Consider the following 26400-nt stretch of genomic DNA (forward strand, 5'->3'; position numbering starts at 1 on the left):
AGAAGGGACAGAGAAAGGAAGGAGAGATAAAGGGAGAGAAGGAAAAGACGCTAATACGAAAATCAGGAAATTATAAACACCTCGGTATCGCCTCTTCCCCCCCCCCCCCCCCACCCCCCCCCCAACCCGACATCCGTGTGGTCTTTCCGGAGAGTTAAGGAACGGAAAGGTTGTAGGCCTTTAATACCCCATAAAAATGATGAACACAACAACAGCAGCAGCAGCTACAACAACAACAACAACAATAGTAATAATAATACTAATGACAAGTGATTAAGTGAATCCACCAAGACATTCTCTCTCTCTCTCTATCTCTCTCTCTCTCTCTCTCTCTCGTCGTTAACAGCACAAAAAATTAATATCATCAACAACAACAACAACAATAATAATAATAATAAATCACAAACGAATCAACCTACATATTCTCTCTCTCTCTCTCTCTCTCTCTCTCTCTCTCTCTCTCTCTCTCTCTCTCTCTCTCTCTCTCTCGAGCAGTCAAGGTACACCAATAAATGGCAATTACAAAAAGAACTGGCAGAAGAAAACAGAGTAAAATGTAACATAAGTGAAAGAAGAACATATCTGGGACCAACAGTAGTGACCGATAAGAAATGATAAAAATGTGAAAATGTCTGCGGTATCCACATGCCATATTGAACTTACTCACAATTCTAGGAATAAGGTAGAAACATAAAGTAAATCAATTAACATATATATATCTTTAATGTTTTTTTTTATAAAAACACCTCCAAAATATCTTTAAAAATGTTTTTATGATGGCCATCAAAAAATGTCCAATAATTCCCTGAAAATTAATCTCAAAGCGGAAAGGTTTACATCGACGTTGGCGAGAGTGATATATTCTAAGAGGAGGCGAGCTTGCTTGCTTGCTTGCTTGCTTGCTTGCTTGCATCTTCCCTCTAGTTCCTTCGCTTACGACAAACACTTACGGAAGCACATTATTTCCGGTTAGGGATTATACCAGGAGCCACCGAGCGGCTGTAACGGAGGGTGTTAAGAATTCGCAAACCGCTGTTTTGAAAATGGGTGTGAAACGAATATTCGAAGTGAAATGGACTGTTTGGCCTTCCAGAATAAAATTCTATTGTGAGAGAGAGAGAGAGAGAGAGAGAGAGAGAGAGAGAGAGAGAGAGAGAGAGAGAGAGAGAGAGAGCATATGTGTACAGAAAAGATATAAAATATGGAAGAACGAGATACGATGAAACTATAAATCGTGCCGTAAAAAATAAATCTTGAAGAGAGAGAGAGGAGAGAGAGAGAGAGAGAGAGAGAGAGAGAGAGAGAGAGAGAGAGAGAGAGAGAGAGTATATGTGTACAAAAAAGCTATAAATTATGGAAGAACCAGATATAATGCAACTATAAATCGTGCTGTGAAAATAAAACTAGAGAGAGAGAGAGAGAGACGTCATCAATGTCCCATCAAACTTTCAAATCTCGAACAGAGAGATTTAACTTTCCAAAAATAATGTCAAACATTCTAACCAATTTCAAGATAAGTCATAGAATCCAACACAAAACTATACAACATAATAAATGTATTATATATCTCCTTAACTACCAACGAATCATATCCTAGGGAACAATATTCCAATTCTCTCTATCATTTATTCCAATTTTCTCTATCATTTTCAACATCAGAGGATCATTTTTTTCTCGGCCAAATAGGAGCTGTGCAAAATCAGTAGCTCCGTTTGGGTCTGCTTAATTCATAGATATGTAGCAAGCAATAAATAATCTTTTCATCACCTACCACAGTTCCTTACCCACCAGTTTGGATAAAATGTAATGAAGATTTTCATATCAAATCCACAGGTTTAAAATTCTCTCTCCTCTCTCTCTCTCTCAAATTCACAAGAAAGGCAATTCGATAGTGAACATTTTGATCTCAATCTCTTCTCTCTCTCTCTCTCTCTCTCTGCCTCAATCTCTCGTCTCTCTCTCTCGGTCTCTCGCTCACAAATTCAGGAAAAAAGGCATTCCGATAACAATCTCTCTCTCTCTCGCTCTCTCGTCTCTCTCTCTCTCTCTCTCTCTCTGGACGTGCATGGGTTGGAATTGAGGTTTTGGTAAAAACTAAAGGTTAAAAGTATTTGATATAAAATTCAAGTATTAGTCCATTTAAAAATGATACACATTGTATCTGTGGTTTCTCTCTTAGCTTATTTTCATGATTACCTGCTTGAGAGAGAGAGAGAGAGAGAGAGAGAGAGAGAGAGAGAGAGAGAGAGAGAGAGAGAGAGAGAGAGAGATGGTAGTTTGTTTTATTAAAACTTGTGGGAGATTCTATCTGTCTCTCTCACTTACATACGCAAATAAAATCAGACGCATAAACGCCAGCAAGCACGCAAGCGCACGAGCGCAGAGTATTACATGACCACTGAAAGGTCACACGCCCTTGCTTTACCCAGCGATGCAATGCAACATGACAAAGCTAATATTGTCGCATTTATATTCTCTAAAAGGCAAATAACAACGACATAAGAGCTAAAGTTGGATAACCCCCCCCTCTCTCTCCTCTCTCTCTCTCTCTCTCTCTCTCTCTCTCTCTCTCTCTCTCTCACACACACACATTTCTTCAGAATCAACACCCAAACCAAACCACCATAATTCTTCTCTCTCCTCTCTCTCTCTCCTCGTCTCGTCTCTCTCTCTCTCTCTCTCTCTCAAGCAGATAATCATAAAATTAAGTCAAGAGATAAATCACGGATACAATGAGTATCATTTTTGAAATGAACTAATACTTGAATTTTACATTAAACACTTTTAAACTTTAGTTTTTACCAAAACCTCAATGCCAACCCATGCAGGTCGAGAGAGAGAGAGCTTTTCATCAACTGATTACGGCACGGCACCTAAACCATGAACATGAAATGTAACCAAACCTTGATTACACACATACAACCACACACACATATACAGAGAGAGAGAGAGAGAGAGAGAGAGAGAGAGAGAGAGAGAGAGAGAGAGTCCATCAACACCGATTACGGCACGCTCCTCAGACTGTGATAATATAATAATAATAACAACAATCTGGAGACGACATTACAGCTCGCCACCCAAACCGAACATTACCTGAGACAACCTTTAGTATTACCGGCTTTCGCGCGAAAAGCAGAGGATTAACACGCATCGCAATTCCTCATTCTTTCATTTCGTTTTTTTTTTTTTTTTTCCTCGCTAACACAAACAGCCTGTTTACCTCGGCTGAATAAACGAGTTAATTAGCCGCGGCAATTATCAGTATCCGGGATAATTTTTTCCCCCCCCCTTCCCCCCCCCCCCCCCCCGCCAATAAACTGAATTGAGGTGAACAAACAGGTAGTATATATATGAATTTCCGGCACTTCTTCATTTGCTATGCGGCGAGTTGCCTATATTAGGAGATTGTGGAACGCCCAACTATTTTTCTTTTTTTTTTTTTTTTTTTTTTTTTTTTGCTTACGTTTTGTCTGTCTACAGCGGTATATGAAACAACATGTATTTCACATAGAATACAAACACATTTGACAAAGATTGATATATAGCTGTATCACGAAAGTTTGGAACGTGATAAATGCTTTATACCTATATATATATATATATATTATATATATATATATTATATATATATATATATATATAGAGAGGAGAGAGAGAGAGAGAGAAGAGAGAGAGAGAGAGAGAGAGAGAGAGAGAGCATGAAAGCTTATATATAGTATATATATATATATATATATATATATATATATTAGTATATATTATGTATCATAATTATTTTCAAATAATCATGATATATATATATTATATTTATCAAATATCAATATGATATATATATATAGATATATATATATATATATATATATATATATATTATATATCTATAAAATGGAGCCCATAAAAACCACCAAAATGTTAGAGAGAAAAGTACTATATTTTCAGAGACTGCTGTCTCTCTCTTCAGGTATATGAACCTGAGAAATTGTTTACAAGAAAAGTGGTATATACCAAGAAGATTCCCCGTTCGTCCACAAGTAAAGCCAATTTAGGTCAACACCCCCCCCGCTGATAAGTCTTCCTTTATCTTCTTAAGAAGCGTTGGTTGAATGAACACTGCGTCGACTGATGTCTGAGTGCCCCCTCCAAATTCCCTTTTGAAAATGATCATTTACCTGCTTCTTTCTTTTACTTAAAGAAGGCCACCGATTCCATCATTGACCCAGCTCTTGTACCAGGCAGTTTGCTGCTATAAATTACACGTGACGATATTGTTCCAGTTTATTCTATAGTCTAGAATTCATTTATACTGATTCCAGCCGCGAGTTCTGACCCCCCCCCCCTTGTCCCTACCTAACATGACCGTTTGTGTTTGTATTTTAATCTCTGGAAGAAGTGATTTTACCTGTAAATCCCGATGTAAGATTGGTCACAGTCCTGGCATTTGGTGGGATAAATTCATATACCAGCCCCAGAGTTCTTTAGGCGAATGTTCTTTTTGTTGGACCGTTAATAACAGGGATTTGGCTAAGGTATTTGGGTAGTAAATGAAACAAAAGGGTTGGATTTCCCCAACCCAAGGGTGTGAGTTTACTCTCTTTAATCTTGACTCCCTCTCCAGGTGGGATGGTTTTTATTTTATTGTTTGGGTGTAGTCTCTGGTCTTGTCTTTTTATTTAAGGAGTTTGGGGGTCGGTAGAAAAATTACGTTTTGCTTTTTGAATTGCTTTCTCAATAATTATATGGTCAGGATACTTTAAAGATGAAACGTTGCTTGCGAATTAGTTTCAAATTCTTTTTTTTTCCAGGAAATCTGGGGAACAAATTCGTAAGGCTCCTTAGAATAGGTTGCTGGCTAGACCTATCTTGATAGTATTGTCATGATAGCTAAAGTTAGTGAATATATGAAGTGAGAACGTTGGTTTCTGTATATGTAAATTTGTATTCTGTCGTGTCTCTGATTATTAAAACATCAAGAAAAAGGAATTTTGTTGTCTGTTTCCCATTCCAACTTTATTTAAATTTGGATGCTGGGCACATAATGCGTTTAAAATTTTGAGAGGAATTCATTAAAATTACCCCACTTATTATCCCAAAATGTTAGTATGTCATCCACGTATCTCATCCACAAGCATGTTTTAGGGTTTTATTGCATTTATTACTGTAGTTTCCAAAGTATTCCATGTACAGATTGGCTAAAATAGGACTTAAAGGACTACCCATACCTACACCCGAATTTTGCTTGTAGAATGATTCCCCGAATGAAAATACGTTATTTTTAGATGCACATAATTCAACTAACTTTATTATTTGTCAAGTGCCAAAGGGAAATGATCTGAATAGGGGGATAATTTTTTTTCCATTAAAAACTGAAGAACGTCCTGTACTGGTACTTTTTGTGAATAGGGAGTCTACGTCAATGGCTTGAAAAGTTTTATGTTGTAAAGAATGGTATATGTGCTTCTCTGAATTTGTGACAAAAGTTCTCCGATGTTTGATGTGACTGGGAGAAAAAGTGCCTAAAAAAAGGAGAAAGGAGGCCAGCTAACCATTTAGAAATTTTGTAATTGAAAGCTCCGGCGCCATGCAAAACGATGGGTCTGAATGGAAGATTGTCTTTGTGAGTTTTGGGAAGACCATAAAAGTAGGGTAATTTAGGATTAATTACTTTAAATTTCCCAACAGAATTTTTTCGGAAAGTAAGATTAATTGCCAAGACAAAAAGAGGTATTGGAACTATTAGAGAAATTTAAAGTATTAATCCTAAATTACCCTACTTTTATGGTCTTCCCAAAACTCACAAAGACAATCTTCCATTCAGACCCATCGTTTCATGCGCCGGAGCTTTCAATTACAAAATTTCTAAATGGTTAGCTGGCCTCCTTTCTCCTTTTTTAGGCACTTTTTCTCCCAGTCACATCAAACATTCGGAAGACTTTTGTCACAAATTCAGAGAAGCATATACCACTTCACAACATAAAACTTTTAAGCCTTGACGTAGACTCCCTATTCACAAAAGTACCAGTACAGGACGTTCTTCAGTTTTTAAGGAAAAAAAAAATTATCCCCCTATTCAGATCATTTCCCTTTGGCACTTGACAAAATAATAAAGTTAGTTGAATTATGTGCATCTAATAACGTATTTTCATTCGGGGAATCATTCTACAAGCAAAAATTCGGTGTAGTATGGGTAGTCCTTTAAGTCCTATTTTAGCCATCTGTACATGGAATACTTTGAAACTACAGTAATAAATGCAATAAAACCCAAAAACATGCTGTGGATGAGATACGTGGATGACATACTAACATTTTGGGATAATAAGTGGGGGTAATTTTTAATGATTCCTCTCAAAATTAAACGCATTAGGCCCAGCATTCAAATTTAAAGTTGAATGGGAAACAGACAACAAAATTCCTTTTCTTGATGTTTTAATAATCAGAGACACGACAGAATACAAATTTACCATATACAGAAAACCAACGTTCTCACTTTCATATATTCACTACTTTAGCTATCATGACAATACTATCAAGATAGGTCTAGCCAACAACCTATTCCTAAGAGCCTTACGAATTTGTTCCCCAGATTTCCTGGAAAAAGAATTTGAACTAATTCGCAAGCAACTTTCATCTTTAAAGTATCCTGACCATATAATTGAGAAAGCAAATTCAAAAGCAAACGTAATTTTCTACCGACCCCCTAAAGACAAACCGACCAGAGACACACCCAACAATAAAATAAAAATTCCCACCTGGAGACGATTAAGAGATAACTCACACCCTTGGGAAATCCAACCCTTTTGCATTTACCTACCCCAAATACCTTAGCCAAATCCCTGATTAACGTCCAACAAAAGACATCGCCTAAAGACTCTGGGGGTATATGAGATCCCATGCCAGGACTGTGACCAATCTTACATCGGATTACAGGTAAATCACTTCCCCAGAGATTAATACAACACAAACGGTCAGTTAGGTATGGACAACAGAACTCGGCTATTTCAATCATATAAATGAACATAACCATAGAATAAACTGGAATATGTCACGTGTATTTATAGCAGCAACTGCCGGTACAAGAGTCAAATGATGGAATCGGCCTTAATAAAAGAGAAGCAGGTAATGAACATCTCAAAAGGAATTGGACATCAGACATCGTCGACGCAGTGTTCATTCAACCAACGCTTAAGAGATTAAAGGAAGATTATCAGGGAGGTGACCTAAATTGGCTTACTTGTGGACGAATCTCTTGTATAAATACCACCTTTTCTGTAAACTTTCTCATCATATACCTGAAGAGAGAGACAGCAGTCTCTGAAATATAGTACTTTTCTCTCTACATTTTGGTGTTTTTATGGGCTCCTTTTATTAGATGGAATTCTGTTTGTTACAGAACACTTTACCAGTCATATATATATATATATATATATATGTGTGTGTGTGTGTGTAGGCGCGCGCGCGTAAGCTCAAGCAACAACCTCTAGTTACACTTCACCCAAGAGCGTAACATTCCCTGTTCGCGAATTAATAGCGAAATTAAAGCCATTAATAAGTCGAACGACGGAAATGATTTATTACTGTTTTGTGGGAAAGTTGAATTGGTCGAGTTGCTGCTCTCCGGTGTTGGGTCGTTTTGTTGTTGTAGTTGTTGTTGGTTCGTCTGTTGTTTGTCTGTTTATTTATTGTTTGTTTGTCTGTTTCTGTGATGGGGATTCTGGGGGTAGGAATCGTGACTTTAATTTGGCCAAAAACTTAATATGGTCACGAACTTTTAATGGACGCTCTGGTATTAAGAAATGTAAATGCGGTAGCTTGCATTATCTTTAGTGTAAAAGTATGTAAGAATGTATACGTATACACCTAAGTGTGTACGTATGTATGGATCCATGTAGGTGTGTAGTTATAATATATCTCAATAATATATATATGCATACATATATAGTTGAATATATATGTATGTATGTATGTATAGTATAGTATAGATTATATATTATATATATACATACATACATACCCAAGTTGAATACATATGTTACAAATATTAATAATATTATGTAACTCCCCGATATAACAACGTATCAATGAACTAACGACACAAATGACATCGTTCGGAGGTAAAATTGATAAAACGAAACATGAAATAGTATAATAACCAGCAAATTGCGTCACAAAAGATAACAAACCGGTATTATAAAATCCTTCACCCAAAGTAATAGACAAAATAAGTTACTATATCAACCGCGTAAAACCAAACCACAATAATAAATATATATAAACCCAAAACAAACCGAAATGAAATGACATCAATAACAATCAAGACAAAATTGGATTGTTAATAACCAAAAATACTCAGCCATGGAACCTGCGAAAAATTGAAGCAGTGTATTCCTGGCCATTTGACGTAAAAGCATAATAGAAAACCCCCCCCCCCCCCCCTCTCTCTCTCTCTCTCTCTCTCTCTCTCTCTCTCTCTCTCTCTCTCTCTCTCTCTGTTTATATATTGAAATCGTGGAGATATTTAAATCATCGTGGATAGGAAAAAACAAAAAATAAAAGGACGGGGGCCTGTACGCATTTGCAATTTATGTCTGGCACAGGTGATGCGTATGCATTTTGGATAGAGAGAGAGAGAGAGAGAGAGAGAGAGAGAGAGAGAGAGAGAGAGAGAGAATGTGTGTGCAAAGAAGCTATAAACTACGGGAGAGAGAGAGAGAGAGAGACCTTACCGTTACCTTACCTTACCTTCTTCAGACCTTACATCTTGTTCGGGTTGCCCAGGTCCCTCAGTGAGGCACCTCTAGTGTCTACCAGAGAGTTGCTAGTACATCTTCCGGTATATTTTTGCATCTTCCAATCTTGGATGGTCTGGGATGCAGTTTAGATATTTGTCGAGCTTATTCTTAAACACATCTACGCTCACTCCTGATATATTCCTCAGATGAGCTGGCAACGCATTGAATAGACGCTGCATTATCGATGCTGGTGCGTAGTGGATTAATGTCCTGTGTGCTTTCCTTATTTTTCCTGGTATAGTTTTTGGGCACTATTAATCTACCTCTGCTTGCTCTTTCTGATATTTTTAGTTCCATGATATTTTCTGCTATTCCTTCTATCTGTTTCCATGCCTGAATTATCATGTAGCGTTCTCTTCTCCTTTCTAGACTATATAATTTTAAGAATTGTAGTCTTTCCCAGTAGTCTAGGTCCTTAACTTCTTCTATTCTAGCTGTAAATGACCTTTGTACACTCTCTATTTGTGCAATATCCTTTTGATATGTGGGTACCATATCATATTGCAATATTCAAGTGGACTACGAACATATGTTTTATACAGCATAATCATGTGTTCAGCTTTTCTTGTTTTGAAGTGCCGTAACAACATTCCCATTTTTTGCTTTACATTTTGCCAACAGAGTTGCTATTTGATCATTGCATAACATGTTCCTATTCATCATCACACCAAGGTCTTTAACTGCTTCCTTATTTGTGATGGTCTCATTATTATGGTCCCTTATATGCATATAGCTTTCTTTCTCTGTCTCCATATTTATTGATTCAAATTTATCAGAGTTAAATACCATCCTATTTACCTCTGCCCAATCATATACTTTGTTAAGGTCTCTTTGTAGAGCGTTCCTATCTTCATCACAAGTAATTTCTCTACTTATTCTTGTGTCATCTGCGAAACTACTCACTACCGAATCTTTAACATTATTGTCTATGTCTTCAATCATAATAACAAACAGTATTGCAGCTAACACCGTACCTTGCGGCACACCGGATATTACCTTGGCTTCATCCGATTTCTCGTCGTTTGCAATAACTATCTGTTTCTGTTGTGTAAAAATTCTTTTAACCATCTTCCTACTTTATCCACGATATTGTGTTTCTAATTTTCTTCGCTAATATATTATGGTCTACTTTATCAAAAGCTTTTGCAAAGTCTAAATAAACCACATCTGTTTCATTTCCGCTTTTTCATATTTTTGAATATGTTTTCACGGTGGACTAACAGTTGGGTTTGTGTACTTTTTCCGGGTACGAAACCATGTTGTCCTTTATTAAACAAAATTATTTTTTATTAAATGTTTCATATATTTTTCTTCATTACCCTTTCATACACTTTCATAATATGTGATGTTTAGACTCACAGGCCTATAATTACTTGCCTCTAGTCTTGATCCACTTTTGAAAGTAGGGGTAATATATGCTAATTTGTGCTCATCATATATCTTGCCTGTATCTACACTTTGTCTTAATAATATTGCAAGTGGCTTTGCGATAGAATGAACTACTTTCTTTAACAAATAGCAGGAATTCCATCAGGCCCTGCAGCAGCTCCATTTTTAATTTCATTAATAGCCTGCACAATATCAGCTTCATTAATATCTATGTCAGCTAAATATTCACTATTTTTCATCCCTTACTTCTATATCATTATCTTCATTATCTATTCTAGGGGTGAATTCTCTCTTATATCGTTCTGCCAGTATGTTGCAAATTTCCTTTTTTTCATTCGTTAATCTCCCTTCAATTCTCAGAGGGCCTATTTCTATTCTTCTTTTATTCATCTTCTTCGCATATGAGTATAATAGTTTGGGTTTTGCTTGATATTTAATAGGGTTTTTTCTTCCAAGTCCCGTTTTTCATTTTCTTTTGATTGTATAATCTTTTGTTCTGCATTTTCTATCTTACTTTTTAGTTCTATAACTTTCCATGCATTTTTTTCTTTGCAAGAACCTTTTTTCCACTTTCTGATTTTCTGGAACAAGATCCTTCTGTCTCTTGGTATGCATGAATGATGTTTACTTTTCTTCTTCGGTATATATTTTTTCCACTATTATCTCCAATATTTTATATAATATCTCCGTATTTACCCTTATGTCATCACTTACGAAAATGTTATCCCAATCTTTGTTTAATTCTTCATTAATTTCTGACCATTTTATATTTTTACTGTAGAAGTTGTATTTTCCATATCCTTCCCACTTTTTCATTTCTTGCTTATCTCTATTTTCACTTGCTTGGTGAATGAACTGTTAATTCTATGACATTATGGTCTGAAACTACTCGCATTATAAACTATTATTTCTTTAACATATTCATCTCGTTCACAAATACTAGGTCTAAAGTATTTTCCTTTCTTGTTGGCAGGTGATTTATTTGTTGAATGTTGTATTCTAGTAGCATATCTAATAGCTTTTCAAATTGCCTCTTATCTTCTGCACTACTATTACTCTCTTTTTATATGTTAAGTACAACCACAATCTCCTATTCGTTCTTTCCATTCTACGAAAGGAAAGTTGAAGTCACAAGATAGGAGAATAGTCCAGTCCTTTGTGATTTCTACATATATCATCCAATTTTTCATTATTATGTCAAACTCTTTAGTATTAGGAGGTCTATATATTACTATGTTCATCAATTTTTCAGATTCAAATTCTACCGCTATTAGTTCACATTCTGAGTTACTATATTTCTCCATATTTTTCCTTGTTTTTTGTCTTTCCCATATATTTGCGTTCCCCCTTGATTCCTATTTTTTCTATCTGATCTATAAGTTTGGAACCCTTTTATTTGATCATCATTCCCAGTCTCTTGGGAATACCAGGTTTCACTTATATTCATTATATCTATTTTCTTTTCATTTTGGGTTAGTTCTTCTAAGTACTCTATTTTTCTTTTTGAGTTACTCGTAACTAAACCCTGCGCATTCATCACTATGATGGTTTGCGTGTTTTCTCCTTCATTTAATACTGATAGTAATAAGGATTTTCCCATGTCTCTTTCCTGTTCTGGTATGTTGTCTTTTTTTCATTTCCAGAAATTCTGACATTATAAAAATCCAACTTTTCCATAATATTTGATCTCCTTCATCATAATTATTAATGTGTCTGAATCTGCAATTTTCTCCGTTTCTGCAATATCCTCTTGCATAATAAATACAGTTATTATCTCTTGAGTAGAATTTCGGAGCTGAGCTTTGAAATTTTTTGGCTGACACCTCTGCTATCTCATTGGTGGTTTGCTTTTCTCTTTTACCTGATATTCTTGATTTCTCTCTTTATTTGTTTCTTTCTTATTTTTGGATTTTATTACTTGGTTGGTTATTTATTTGATTATGATTCATGGCTACAGGGTGCATATATTTGCATTTTTTTGTCGAACTTACATCCTTTTCCTTCTTTTAGGTTTTTACATATTTTTGGATGCAGATCTCTGCCAATCATCCCCATATCCATCTAAGTATGCACATTTACCATATATTTCATAGTTTTGACATATCTTAGGATGTTTTGTAGTAACATCTTTCTCCAAATCTGCAATTCCTCTTTTCAAAAGGTTGCAGATTTTGTCTTTCTTGTCTATTTTTTCCTCTTTCCGTCATTGTATAGATCTGGGTAGAGCCTCTTCGGGATTTGCTTTTCTGTTGTCATATCGTAATTTATTTTCTTCGTAGGTATGCTGCTTATTGCCTCATATGTAGTATCAATGAGTATCTCTGCATCCATACTTTTATCTTGTTCTTTGTTTTCCTTAGTTTTTTCTGTCATTTCATTTTTGTTTTACTTCTCTTCCTCCTCCTTCTTCTTTTTCTTCTTCTTCTTCCTCTTCCTCTTCTTCTTCATCCTCAACTATTTGTACATTCAATCTTGATTTAATAACATTGTCTATCCATGATAGCATGTTGAACAAAAATTCTTGTATCTTTTCTCAAATCTTGTATTACCTCAGCACACTGTGGATGGTCGGAATGTTGCATGCAGCACATTTTCTGATTAGGTTTTTGTGGATTGACTATGCTATACCAAACCTTACACAGTTTGCATGCTTTTGGCATTCTTTTTCCTAATGCATCAATTAGTATATTCACAAGATTTACCTTATTCATTTTCTTTGTCGGAATATGTTGGTTTTATTTTGTATATTTTCTTTATGAGTCTCTTGACCACTTGGATTTTATTTGGAACTTCTTCAATTATTTTCAGATGTTTTCATTAGATTTGTTCCAGTTTGAAGGATATATCCTTCTAATATATCTATGAATGCTTTTTGTATCTTTTTGGTTAGGACTGTTGCTGATTTCATAGATGAGAATGCCAGTTCCCTTCCTGCTACCTCATCGTATTGTGAATCTGCTAAGCACGCCAAAAATTACGCCACCTTTTCCCGCAGTTGGAACTTACTGCCATCTTGTTCTGATTTATAGTATTACACTTGATAAACTAACTTAGAAGACGCTTTATCCTACTATTTTCACACTATCTTATCACCGATAGTTCACGAACACTTCTAGATATTTCTCAAATTCTAGTCGTATGTTAACTTGTGATATCTGTTGATTATTGTGACTTCACGCGGGTACGTCTCACCAAGCATGCTACGGACCGGAGAGAGAGAGAGAGGAGAGAGGAGAGAGAGAGAGAGAGATAACATGCAAAGGGAGAAGAGAGAGAGACGAGAGAGAGAGAGAGAGAGAGAGAGAGAGAGAGAGAGAACTAATGCACAATTAACAATGTCGAAAAATGCAAAATAAAAAATTCGAAAAATTCGCTTATCCTAAAACATGTAAATAATAACAATATAAATAATAATAATAATAATAATAATAATAATAATAATAATAATAATAATAATCTAAGCTGCTGTTATATAGCAGCAACAATCAAGGAGTGAGAGTTGTTGGTGGGTGGGGTGGGGTGGGGTGGGGGGGGGGGGGGGTGGGGGGGGGGAATGTGGGATGAGGTAGGAGGAAGGGGACATCATTTTAAGTGGTCCTAAAAGGCAGCTTCTGGTTCGATTAGGGAATGTGGCACTTGGGACCCCTTAAAACGTCACCCTCGATATACCGAGAGGGCAAATATAATTAGAGTAAACCGAGCGTGGAGCCACAGAGGAAAGAATAGAGATATGCAGAGGAGAGAGATGATAATAATAATAATCGGGAGAAACAGTGAAATGCGAAGGGAATAAAGGAAAGTCTTATTAGGATTTCTCTTCACATTGTGGGTGGTTGTATCTCTCTCTCTCTCTCTCTCTCTCTCTCTCTCTCTCTCTCTTTTTCCTTTTTAATAACCCTGTAAATTTATCATTATTATTATTATTATTATTATTATTATTATTTTTACTAATTATTATTATTATCATCATTATCATACGCAAACCAATTGCCTTTCTAAACACTAGAAAGGAGGTAAAAAAAAAAAGGTGAACACATGAGACTATAAGTTAAAATAGACACCAAAAGGAGGAACGCCACACGTGCTAATAAAAATGCTTGCAAGCAATGCAGACAGTTGTGAGAGGAACGTCCCTTAAGGCATAATGTCAGTTTTGTATATACATACATAAACACGCATTAAATGACAGTCATTGTTTACAGTAGCTCCTCATAAACAGACCAATTAAAAGTACTTCATTGTCCCCCAGTGATGGATCTGCTGATATGTAACTGACGCTCTGCTCTGTCAGGGTTATGGAGATACATGTGGCTTATAAACTAGACGCGTCATTTTTTTCGCTTCATGCGCGTCAGCGAGAATACCCAGCGTAAAGACACCAATGCTTGTATCGGCGAAAAGCTTTTAATGAAATAGAAAAGACCCATGTTTTGACCCCCCCTTGGGGGGGTGAGAGAGAGGAAATAGTTCGCCAAAGCTATAACACCAACAAAAGTGCGCTTTCAGTCAGTGCAGTTTTTTTTTTTTTTTTCTAAATGAATAAAAACAAGTGAAATGTAACTTTGGTTCTAACAAGCTCCCCGCTGTCATTTTCTGTAAAACAAAAACAAAACAAAGCAAAATAAAATAAAATAAAAAAAAGTTTTCGCTGTTGAAAATATTTTCTTTCAAAAGCATGACTTCAAAAACAGGCAACCCCTCCTATCTGTAACACCCTTCCCACTACCATCCCACCCCTCTACCAATCTAACTCGACTAGAATAATGGATTTTGACAGACAAAGCCTGAGAGGAGTTCCTGGGATAATTGAGGTCAGATAAATATCGCAAAGTTTTGCTGTCACCTGCCAAACAATATTTTAGGCTTACCTGTACCGCAATCTACGACTCAGTAGTGACGCCCATGTAGAAAACAATCTAGAACAAGGAACGGGGGGAACTTGCATCTAGTTCTAGAACGTAAGACGAGAATTCAAAGCATCCACTTCAGTAAAATAACTCAAGAAATGACATACATAAAAAAAAAGGCCCAATGGATTTAAAGTCCTATTTTTTTTAATTCCTACATACATTCTATTCATTGCAATGCTTCTAAAGGTTAGTTACATACATAATATTATAATTGGCTAAAAGTTGAAAGTATAACACGTAAAAAAAAAATGAATTTCACAAGGCACAAACGATAGATCTCGACTGTGATTTGTGTTATTCTCTTTCTCCTTAGAAATAGGTCGCCTCAAGGGCTGAATTTTCTATCTATCTATCTATCTATCTATCTATATATATATAATATATATATATATATATATATATATATATAGCGAGAGAGAGAGAGAGAGAGAGAGAGAGAGCAGAGAGAGAGAGAGGAGAGATCAATGTAATGAAAGGTCCCCAGGAAACCTGAGAGGAGATGGGGGTGGGGGGGGGGGGGGGGGGGGGGGGGGAGAGAAGCGAAAAATCATATTTGCTAGAATAGGTTTAGTGAGAGAGGAGAGAGGCACAGGGAACAATCAAAACAACGCAAAACAAAAAAAAAAAAAAAAAAAAACGTTCATCGACATTCAAACACTTTTCCCTCCCTCGGCATATTTGTCACGGAATTGCAGAATCGCACGAGCCTTGTAAACACACGTATGTGTACGTGTGTTTGTGTGCGTTTGTGTGTGACCTTTCCAGCCTAGTATCAGGTCACGGAAAGTCACCTTTGTTCCGTTTTCGATCTAGATGTCAGAGGTTACATTCGGGGAACTCACCGGCAGCAGAGAGAGAGAGAGAGAGAGAGAGGAGAGAGAGAGAGAGAGAGAGAGAGAGAGAGATTTACGTTGTTCATAATCTGGCTGCAGTTTATAAGTCTGAGCTACTAACGCAACGCAAGGCTGGCTCAGGGTAAAGAGAGAGAGAGAGAGAGAGAGAGAGAGAGAGAGAGAGAGAGAGAGAGAGAATTATGATGCTGGAATCTTGTGAGAAAGTAAATGAGAGAGAGAGAGAGAGAGAGAGAGAGAGAGAGAGAGAGAGAGAGAGTAAGGGGCAGAGTATTATGATGCAGGAATCTTGTGAGACAGTAAATGTGTGAGAGAGAGAGAAAGATAGAGAAAGTAAGGGGCTAAGAAGTATGATGCTGGAATCTTGTTAGTAAGAAAATGAAAATGAGAGAGAGAGAGAGAGAGAGAGAGAGAAGAGAGAGAGAGAGAGAGAGAGAGTCATGAAACATTTTACTACCACACGTTTTATGGCAAAGCAATACTGTTACCAGAGAGGCCTTTCTTGTGTGTAAGTGTTTGCACGCGTATATGTGTGTGTGTGTGTGTCTGTATATATAGCGACGTTTCCCGAAGCAGTAAGTGGCGTCCGTAAACTACCCACGATAAACGCGGACGCGTTCTATCGGCGAAATCACCGCGGTCGTAATCCACTGTGAGACGGGATGCCGCAGCGACCAAGGAGAGAGAGAGAGAGAGAGAGAGAAAGAGAGAGAGAGAGGAGAATGTCACGGAGGAACACTGTATAAGAGATTCGAGGGGAGGAAACTGAATAACAGAAAGACAGAAACAGAACTGAGTAAAAGAGAGAGAGAGAGAGAGAGAGAGAGAGAGAGAGAGAGAGAGAGAGAGAACTCCAATCTTCCGCAACAAAACTCCCTCAAAGGATATGACATAATCGAGTGTCACATTACAATGCATAAAATAATACTAAAAATAAAATAAATAAAAAACTAATCCACAGACCCGAATTTCGACGCCGACAAAACTCATAATAACGACGCCATTACAATGAGCAATAAAAGATGGCGGCGACCGTTGCATCTGGATAATAATAAAAAAAAAAAATGGCGGCCCGCTTCTTTGGATAATAAGAGAGAGCGAACCATTACCCGAGAACGATCATGGATATCATATTCGGTAATATTTATAAAAACAAAATGGCGGCCACTCCTTCCTTTGATATTAAATGAGAGTAGCGGATACCCCCACAAAAAAAAAGATGGCGGATATTGTATCCAGTAATAAAAAAAAAAAAATGGCAGCCACTCCGTTGGATAATGATAAAAGTGATAGCCAATATGCCCCAAAAAAGAAGATGGCGGATATTGTATCTGGTAATATATAAAAACAAAATGTTGGCTACTCCTCCATCTAACATTAAAAGAGACAGCAAATGCCCGAAAAAGAAGATGGCGGAAATAGCATCTGGTAATAAAAATAGAAATAACAAAATGACGGTTACTCCTTCATCTAATACTGAGAGATAGTGATTAACTAACAAAAAAAATGGCGGACCTTGTATCTGGTAAAAGAACAAAATGGTAGACACTTCTCCATCTCATAATAATAGATCACATCATAATAATTGAGAAAGAGAGCGCGAATGCCCAAAAAGAAGATGGCAAATACTGTATCTGGTATAATATATAAAAAAAAATTTTTTTTAAATGGCGTCCACTTCTTTGGGCAGTAAAGAGCGAAATAGCCTCAACCGGAAAAAGAAAATAGTGGGCATGCATCCAGTAATAAAGATACAGCGATAATTGTCCAGATAATAAGAAACAAGCGGATATTACACTGAGTAATCCAACTTGACGGCAGCTACAAAGGGTTAATAAAAAGATGGCGGCCACTGTAATAGGTAATAAAAATGCGACGGCATTTGCACTGCTCGATAAAAACAACGCCGCGACCTTTTAAAAAGGCTTATAGGTCAAATGTCACTCATGAGTGAATGGGAGGCAAAGAGGAAGAAGGTCACTCTTAAAATACCAACCACTTTCCTACCCACGTTAGGACCTGGGGGACACAGGCAGCTGGTGTGCTAATTATGCAACAGGTAGGCTTATGGGAACCAAAAACACCTCCTCACTGGGATTTGTATGATGAAATATAATAGACATTGCAAAAATTAACAAGGCATTTTTCAAGGCCCTATTCATCAATTAGCATTCTGGAAGAAAAATGATGTGCACACATTGTCATATCATTTGTCTTTTCATAACTTGGTTCTGGTTTTACCAATTTACAAAAACCTGGTTTTTCCTTTTTCACATAACACTATCCTATAATAATAATAATAATAATAATAATAATAATAATAATAATAATATAATAATAATAACAATGAACCAAGGATCCCCTGTAAAGGGGCTGTAATATCGAGATTTACAAAAGCCACATTAATGTTAAAAATAACAAGTCTCTCCTAGTCATTTTGTTACCTAGTATACATAAATATTTTTAACAATAATGTGACATTTACTAATTATAATAATAATAATAATAATAATAATAATAATAATATAATAATAATAATAATAATAATAATAATATTCTTAAAAGTGCCACTGAATTGAATTGGTAGCAATATAAACCAATCGTTTCACAACGTGATTATTACGTAACTGAAAACATTTGGAAGATATTAACCCACATATAACGTTCGGGTAATCAACAATTTCAACTTTGAGGATTGAATAAATATTTCATTGCATAACAATAAAAATGTATTCTTAGAAATGTACTAGTTTTAAGCATTGTAGTTCATACGTGAGATTTGAAAAAGATACAGAGTTCTTGAGAAAAAACATAAATAAACTTCCTCCAGAAACCAACTTCGCAAAACACACAAACGCACACACACACACACACGAGAGAATCTTATTAAATTATTAAAAATGTACTAATTTTAAGCATTACAGTACACACATGAGATCTGAATAAAATGAAGAGTTCTGAAGAAAAACATAACAAAAAACTTACTCCAGAAACCAACTTCTTAAAAAAATACAAAAAAAAATAAAAAAATAAAAAATAAAATAAAAAGACACACACACACACGAGAGAAGTTAACTGAGTTTTCAATCTACATAAGAGGCGAGAAATAATATTTTAAAAATTTTGTTTTTTTCAAGACGAAAATTAATATCAGTAAAAACCCCGTCGCTTAACTCGGCCCAAAATACCAGCAACTTTCACCGTAAAAGACCCGAACTAAAAAATGTATCTATTACTTAGGGAACTTTCGTTGGAAGTCTTCCACAACAAAAATGTTAAATTCGAAAGTGAGGGCGTGGGGGGGTGATATTCGTGCGTAGATTAACACTTCCTTTATAATTATTTGTTTTTACCTATACGCAAACACATACATAAACGCATATACACACGTATACTTGTATATACTGTATATCCAGCATCTTATATTATATATAATAATATATATATATAATATATATATTATATATAATTATATATATTATATAAACGTATGTATGTATTCATATGTGAGCGCATGTTCGTATTTGTACGTCCAATTTCTTATATCTTCATACGCAAAAACACAAAAATATAAGATGGATATAACTAAGAAGCATTTCTCAAACAAACATATCCAGACGGAACTTTTAAAAACACACAGAGAACAAACAAAAACAAAGTGACAATGACACTAAAAACGAACTTCCCAAAGAGAGAGAGAGAGAGAGAGAGAGAGAGAGAGAGAGAGAGAGAGAGAGAGAGAGAGTCGTTTAAACATTCTCCCGAAAAAGCAGATTCCCGAAAAAAGCTTTCACGTTTTTACGGCGTTTAAAGTTCGCGGGGAAAGGCAAAATAATAACGAGCAAAAAAAAAAAAAAAAAAAAAAAAAAAAAAAAAAAAAAAAAAAAAAAACAAAAGTCGGCAAAATGAAATCATTTTTCAGAAAAAAATATATAAAGAAATCCTTTGATCTTTGAGGTTAATGGTTACAGGATATTTCAGAATGAGGGTCGGGGAAGAGAGAGAGAGAGAGAGAGAGAGAGATACGTGAATTGCAGTAGATGGAATGAAAGCATAGACGAATGGAAGACGGTGGATAGAATGGAATAAAAAGGAATAGGAAAACATATCTTTATTTCGACCCATTTTGACATATATCCTCTCTTTCACTTATTCTTAATCCATCCTTTCACCAATTCTGACATTCTTACTCTCTTTCCTTATTCCTAATTCTCATTCCCACCCATTTTTCTCTTTCACCTCTTCCTAATTCCAAGAGCCATCGGATGCTCTGTAAAGTCGAGCTGGGACAGGTCACACAGAATCACCTCAAAGGTCAATGACCTGTCTTCTCATTTCCAACTGACCTCAGATTTTAGTAATTACCGTAGGAGGTCATTCCTGTGAAATGTAATTACTCAGATATATAAGTAATAAATTACATATCTTCTCAGAAATGTAATTACGAGTAGAAACGGGTAATAAATCATATTTTCTAATGAAGGAAATATAATTTTTCTGATAAAAGAAATTCTTTTCTGACGAGGAATGTAATAAAAGAAATATTCTTACTAATAAGTGATATATGTTGTTAATGAAATATATTATTCTAATAAAAGTAAATGTTTTTTCTAAAATAAAAAAGTATATTTTATAAAATAAAATACTTTTCTAATAAAATCCGTTATATTTTTCTAATAAAAGAAGTTACATTTGTTCAAATAAAAGAAAAATAATATTTTATTTTAAATAACAAAATTTGAAGTTATTCCGATAAAATAAATGAAAAATTTTTCTGATAAAATAAAGTATTAATTTTTCTGATAAAATAAATCATATTTATTTAATAAAGGAAATTAATTTTTCCCAATCATATTTATTCTAAGAAAAGTAATTACTGTCATGTAATAACTTAAAAATTACATTTGTCGAGAAAACGTAATGTACGCGTCCCCAGGTCATTGACTATTATTATCATCATTATTCATCGTGAATTATTTACAGGAAATTGCTCGAAAATGTACTGAGAGAGAGAGAGAGAGAGAGAGAGAGAGAGAGAGAGAGAGAGAGAGAGAGAGAGCTTAAGACTTACGAAATTATTGAAGTATTACTCGTGATTATTAATAATTGTTTTCATTTTCCTTAACAGACTCGTCTACCTACGAGAGCAGACACTTACACAAACACACAAGCACACATACACACAAATATCCAGGAAAATACACATAACGTTGTTAATTTATTTTATGTTTTAATTTCTAAGTTTTTCATTTTCCTCAAATTGAATTCCTTCCTTGTCTGTCAATACGAGAGCACACGCGTACAAAAATACACACAAATACACTTTACACAAAAAAACACAAACACACGTAAACACATATACAGAACAAAACACACTCGAACCTTAGCATCCACAAACACCAACTCAAGAATGGATTCAAAACCCAAAATACAAACAGACAAAATAATCCATTATTCAACGGATCGTTACCGAACCGAGACAGAGCAGCTGTCTTAAGCGATTATCGCGCCCTCGCATCCCCCCCCCCCCCCCCCCCCCCCCACCCCCGCACGCCACGCCTTCCTCAAACAATCTCATCAGTGGCCGGGATACAGCGATACATCAAGCAAACATCATCACACTGGGTTTGACGATTAATTGATACGAGTATGATACATGTACGTTTGAGGGAACCTCTCTCTCATCTCGTCTCTCTGCTCTCTTATTTATATATTTTATTATAATATATAAATATAATATATATATATATCTATTACATATATATCAGCACATACACTATTTATATACATAATACATATATGATTAACATACATATATAAACATATAATATATCTATGTTTATAGTATGTATATATACACTATATATATCATATCTACACACACACACACACACACACACATATATATATATATATATATATATATATATATATATACACACACACACATACATACATCTATTTATATACATATATACATTATATATTTTATATACATAATATACATACATATATAAATCTATGTTTATATGTATGTATATATACACTATATATATATATATATATATATATATATATATATATATATATTCATATATAATATATGTATGTATAACTGAATCACGAAAGTTTAGGAACGTGATAAATCCATAAATAAAGATATATGCCACGAAGGAAAAATAAACGAAGGAGTATCTGCGAGACCTTTCGACGTTAAACGTCCTTTACTAAGCAGAAACTGACATACATGAGGAAAAACACAATACAAGAAGAAATGAACATAAGTTAAGTTGTTGGTCGGTTTCCTATAAATACTGAATTTCGATGTAAATTCAGTATTTATAGGAAACCGACCAACAACTTAACTTTCATTTCTTCTCAGGCCACCATCTTAACATAAAAAGATCAAAATTTTTTTCTTCTAATGTAACGGGCAATTGCCGCATTGTCATACACAATGTTTGGATCAAGAAATTGAATACATAAGAAAAACAGGGAAAATTTATGCTATCCTTCACATATATCAGATATTTGTTAAAATAATAAACCCCACAAAAAGTTTTATAGTGCAAGTAACACGCAGAAAGAAAATTCTAAGAACATTCTCAGTTTGCCTTATTTTAACAGATTTGAAACCATTAAATCATTGTTAAAAGCTTTTAATGTCAACCTTGTTTTTTCCTATAATAACACATTAAAAGCAATGGTTAATGTAATAAAAAAAATGGCCCCAGAGAAAGCAGCAACAACATAATATGTAAAATTCCATGTATGGATTGTCCCTCATTTTATCTCGGACAGTCTAGCAAGGGCCTAGAAGTAAGGCTAAGCCAGCATAAATATAAAAACTGGGCAAACATCTAATGCAATATTCATTCATTTAAGTGAAAACAACCACCGAATAATTGGGTTGGTAGTTCAGTAATTGCAACGGTCAAGAGATGTCTTATCACGAAATCTTTTAAATCTGCTTTAATACAACTTACTTTTCATTGTAATTTCAATGTTAGTCGTGGCCTTTTTCATTTAGACCCTTGTATCTGTATCATGTTTAAGAATGACCTCAAAGATATAATTACACACTTAAATAGAAATTAGTTGCCTTAGAGTTATCTTCGTTGTAATGTATGTTTGAGATGTATTGTGAATATGTATTGTGAATATGGTTTTGTTTACCAAGTTCTGAATAGCTGTCACCTATAATCCTTTAATTGTCTTGTCCTTGTATCTGAGATGATTGTCTTAAACCTTTAATTGCACACCCATTGTTTTTATGCTTGGTTTGGGGGGGGGAAGGGTTACTCATGTTTTTCTTCCCAAGTGTGTAGGTACTAATCTCTTTATAATCCCTATCTGGTTCAGTTATAACGAATCTTCTTGTATTGTATTTTTCCTCTTGTTATGTCAGTTTCTGCTTAGTAAAGGACGTTTAACGTCGAAAGGTCTCGCAGAAACTCAATTCATTCGTTTATTTTTCCTTCGTGGCATATATATATATATATATATATATATATATATATATATAATATATATATATATATAATGATCTTAGAAGTAATGGAATATAATATTATTATTATTATTATTATTATATTTATTATTATTATTATTAATTAATACCACATAAAACATACCAAAAAAAATGTTTTAAAATCATATTATGGCTTTTTCCACTATGAAACTTGCGACTTTAAATAATAATAATAAGATAAATAATAATAATAATAAATAATAATAATAATAATAATAATAATAAATGACTGCATCATCACCACACATCTATCGAGCACCTGAGAATTATGTACAGAAACACTTTCTCTCGTCTTTCTTTCTATCCCACGCTTTTGGCAAATGTCAGGGAAGGGCGAGGAATGAATAATTGAAGGAGGTGCCGATTCAGCGGAGAGAGAGAGAGAGAGAAGAGAGAGAAGAAGAGAGAGAGAGAGAGAGAGAGAGAGAGAGAGAGAGAGAGAGAGAAATGTCAAGCGATGATAAAATAAAATTCTTTGGTCGAGAATACTTTATTCCCATGGAAGAATTTTTTTATATGAGAGAGAGAGAGAGAGAGAGAGATGTGATCTGATTAAAAACAGAATGGGGGAGGAAGACAATGAATGAAAGCAGGTAAGAAAATCGATACGAGAGAGAAGAGAGAGAGAGAGAGAGAGAGGAGAGAGAGAGAGAGAGAGAGCAGGAGAGAGAGCTTATTAAACTCTACATGGACAATAATTATTCAATATATAATATATATATGTTATATATATATATTATATTATATATATAATATATTCTTTGTTCTTCCATTCCTAACAGTATTGCAAACTCTAACCATCGACAACCTTGAAACCCGAAATTAGCGCAAAACAAACGAACCCAATAAACAATACCGGTCAAAATCACCGTGAAATTTGCAAAAAACGACCCCAATAAACATTATTATTATATTATGAACCCTATTCTTATGGAACACGCGGGGGACTGTTCCACAGTCCAGCGTGTGAGGAACAAAAGGACCTCTGGAACTGAGGAACTCAAAGCCGGTCAAAAATCACCGCGACATCTGAACACAAAAACGAACGCGCCCAATAAACAATAACCAGCCAAATCGCTACGCAAATCTATCGACAAACACCAGATAACGAACGTTTCTCCTCTTTTATTTATTTTGTTTTTGTCTTTTGTCTCTCTAACAATGGAATCCGGACAAAAACAAATTCACTCGTCCGTCAGGCTTTGTTCTCTGAAAAAATCCGGACGAATAACAAAATACAAAAGACTCCATGAGAGGTAAAATGACCAACATATTCTAACCTTGAAATCGCCTCGTGGGAAATGGACCAATCTATCGTTACTCACCTGTAAAGAAAAAGAAAAACAAAGGTTAAATATTTAACATTTGCATTCAACATCAACAAAGAATAAACGGATTTGTGAAGTTCACTGAAAATGGCAAAATATTACCCGCTCAATATTTATGTAAATGAACAAGCAATGTTGCTGCAGCTCATATTTCATATAAATGAACAAACAGAATGTTGTTTGTCTGGGCAGTATAAATCTCTCTCTCTCTCTCTCTCTCTCTCTCTCTCTCTCTCTCTCTCTCTCTCTCTCTCTCTCTAGTTACATAACATGTATCACAGAATAATTGAGTTTATATGTTAATGTTTTGCCTATCTGTCTAACAACAAAATGATCCCTAAATCTAAAAATAAACAATAAATAAAAAATTAGAAAAACATTTAAACACTATACACACACTCTCACGCCAGTTACAAAACACGAATCACAAGTTGATTTATGTAAATTTGATGTAAATCCAAAAAAAATAAAAATAAAAAAAAAATATAAAAAACATTAAACGGTATATAATCTCTCTCTCTCTCTCTCTTTCTCCAGTTATCTGAGGTTGAAAAGACAATGTTTTATGTGGTTATTTGAAAAGACAATGTTTTAGGTGTTTATTTATCTGAAAAAAAACTATACATAATCCCCATATTTAAAAAACTATACATAATCCCCATATTTAAGATATATATATAAGAAAAACATTAAACACCCAAATATAAAATAAAGGCTTCGCGTCTCTGAATCTTATAGAGACTTGTATAGTTTCTTTTTCGCGAGGGGGGGGGAGACTTTTTTTTTTTTTTTTCTTTTTTAAATTTTTTCCTTTCTTTCAGAGACCATCAAAAAGTTTGCTTACGTCGAAGAACTTAGTAAGGGGGGAGGAGGAGTTTTGTATGTAAATGGAGGGAAAACATGCTCTCTCTCTCTCTCTCTCTCTTCTCTCTCTCTCTCTCTCGTTTTGTGATTCTCCCTTTAGTTTTTCATCATACTCTCTTTATTGTATCCTCTCTCTTTCTCTCTCTCTCTCTTATTATTGATTTCTTCTTATATTGTATCCTTTGTTTAAACTCTCTCTTCTCTCCTCTCTCTCTCTCTCTCTCTCTCTCTCTCTCTCTCTCTCTCTCTCTCTCGTTTCATAATTCTTTCTTATATTGTGTACCTTGTATACCTCTCTCTCCTCTCTCTCTCTCTCTCTCTCCGCCATCCCAAATCCCATGTCCTCCCCCTTCCCCATCCCCTTTACCCCTCTCCTACAACCTGACACCTGCTCCCATCTATCTACTCTCCCCTTCTCCCCAGCTCCACATATTTTCCAGATGATGTTATGGCTTCCTATCAGAGAGAGAGAGAGAGAGAGAGAGAGAGAGAGAGAGAGCCCAGGCCAATGTAAATCTCACATCATTTCATTTCCGGCGTTTGGGGGATTTTCTCCTTCGTGTTGTTGTTATATCCTGTTCTTGCAGGTTGTTATTCTAGGGTTGTTGCTGTTTTTCTTTTTATTTATGATTTTTTAAAATCCACTTGAGGAATTCCGTGACGTCATCAAAGGACGAAAAATGTAAATACTAATCGCCAGAGATTAACTGCCTGATAACACTATTTCTGACTGAAATACAA

General features: G+C 35.1%; 1 protein-coding gene across 1 annotated transcript in view; it reads right to left on the bottom strand.

Moving 5' to 3' along the window:
• LOC135203464 (multiple PDZ domain protein-like) overlaps positions 1-26400 on the bottom strand; it is a 658890-nt gene that overhangs the window by 518669 nt on the left and 113821 nt on the right.

The sequence above is a fragment of the Macrobrachium nipponense genome, chromosome 36, assembly GCF_015104395.2.
Source record: "Macrobrachium nipponense isolate FS-2020 chromosome 36, ASM1510439v2, whole genome shotgun sequence".
Taxonomy (NCBI): domain Eukaryota; kingdom Metazoa; phylum Arthropoda; class Malacostraca; order Decapoda; family Palaemonidae; genus Macrobrachium; species Macrobrachium nipponense.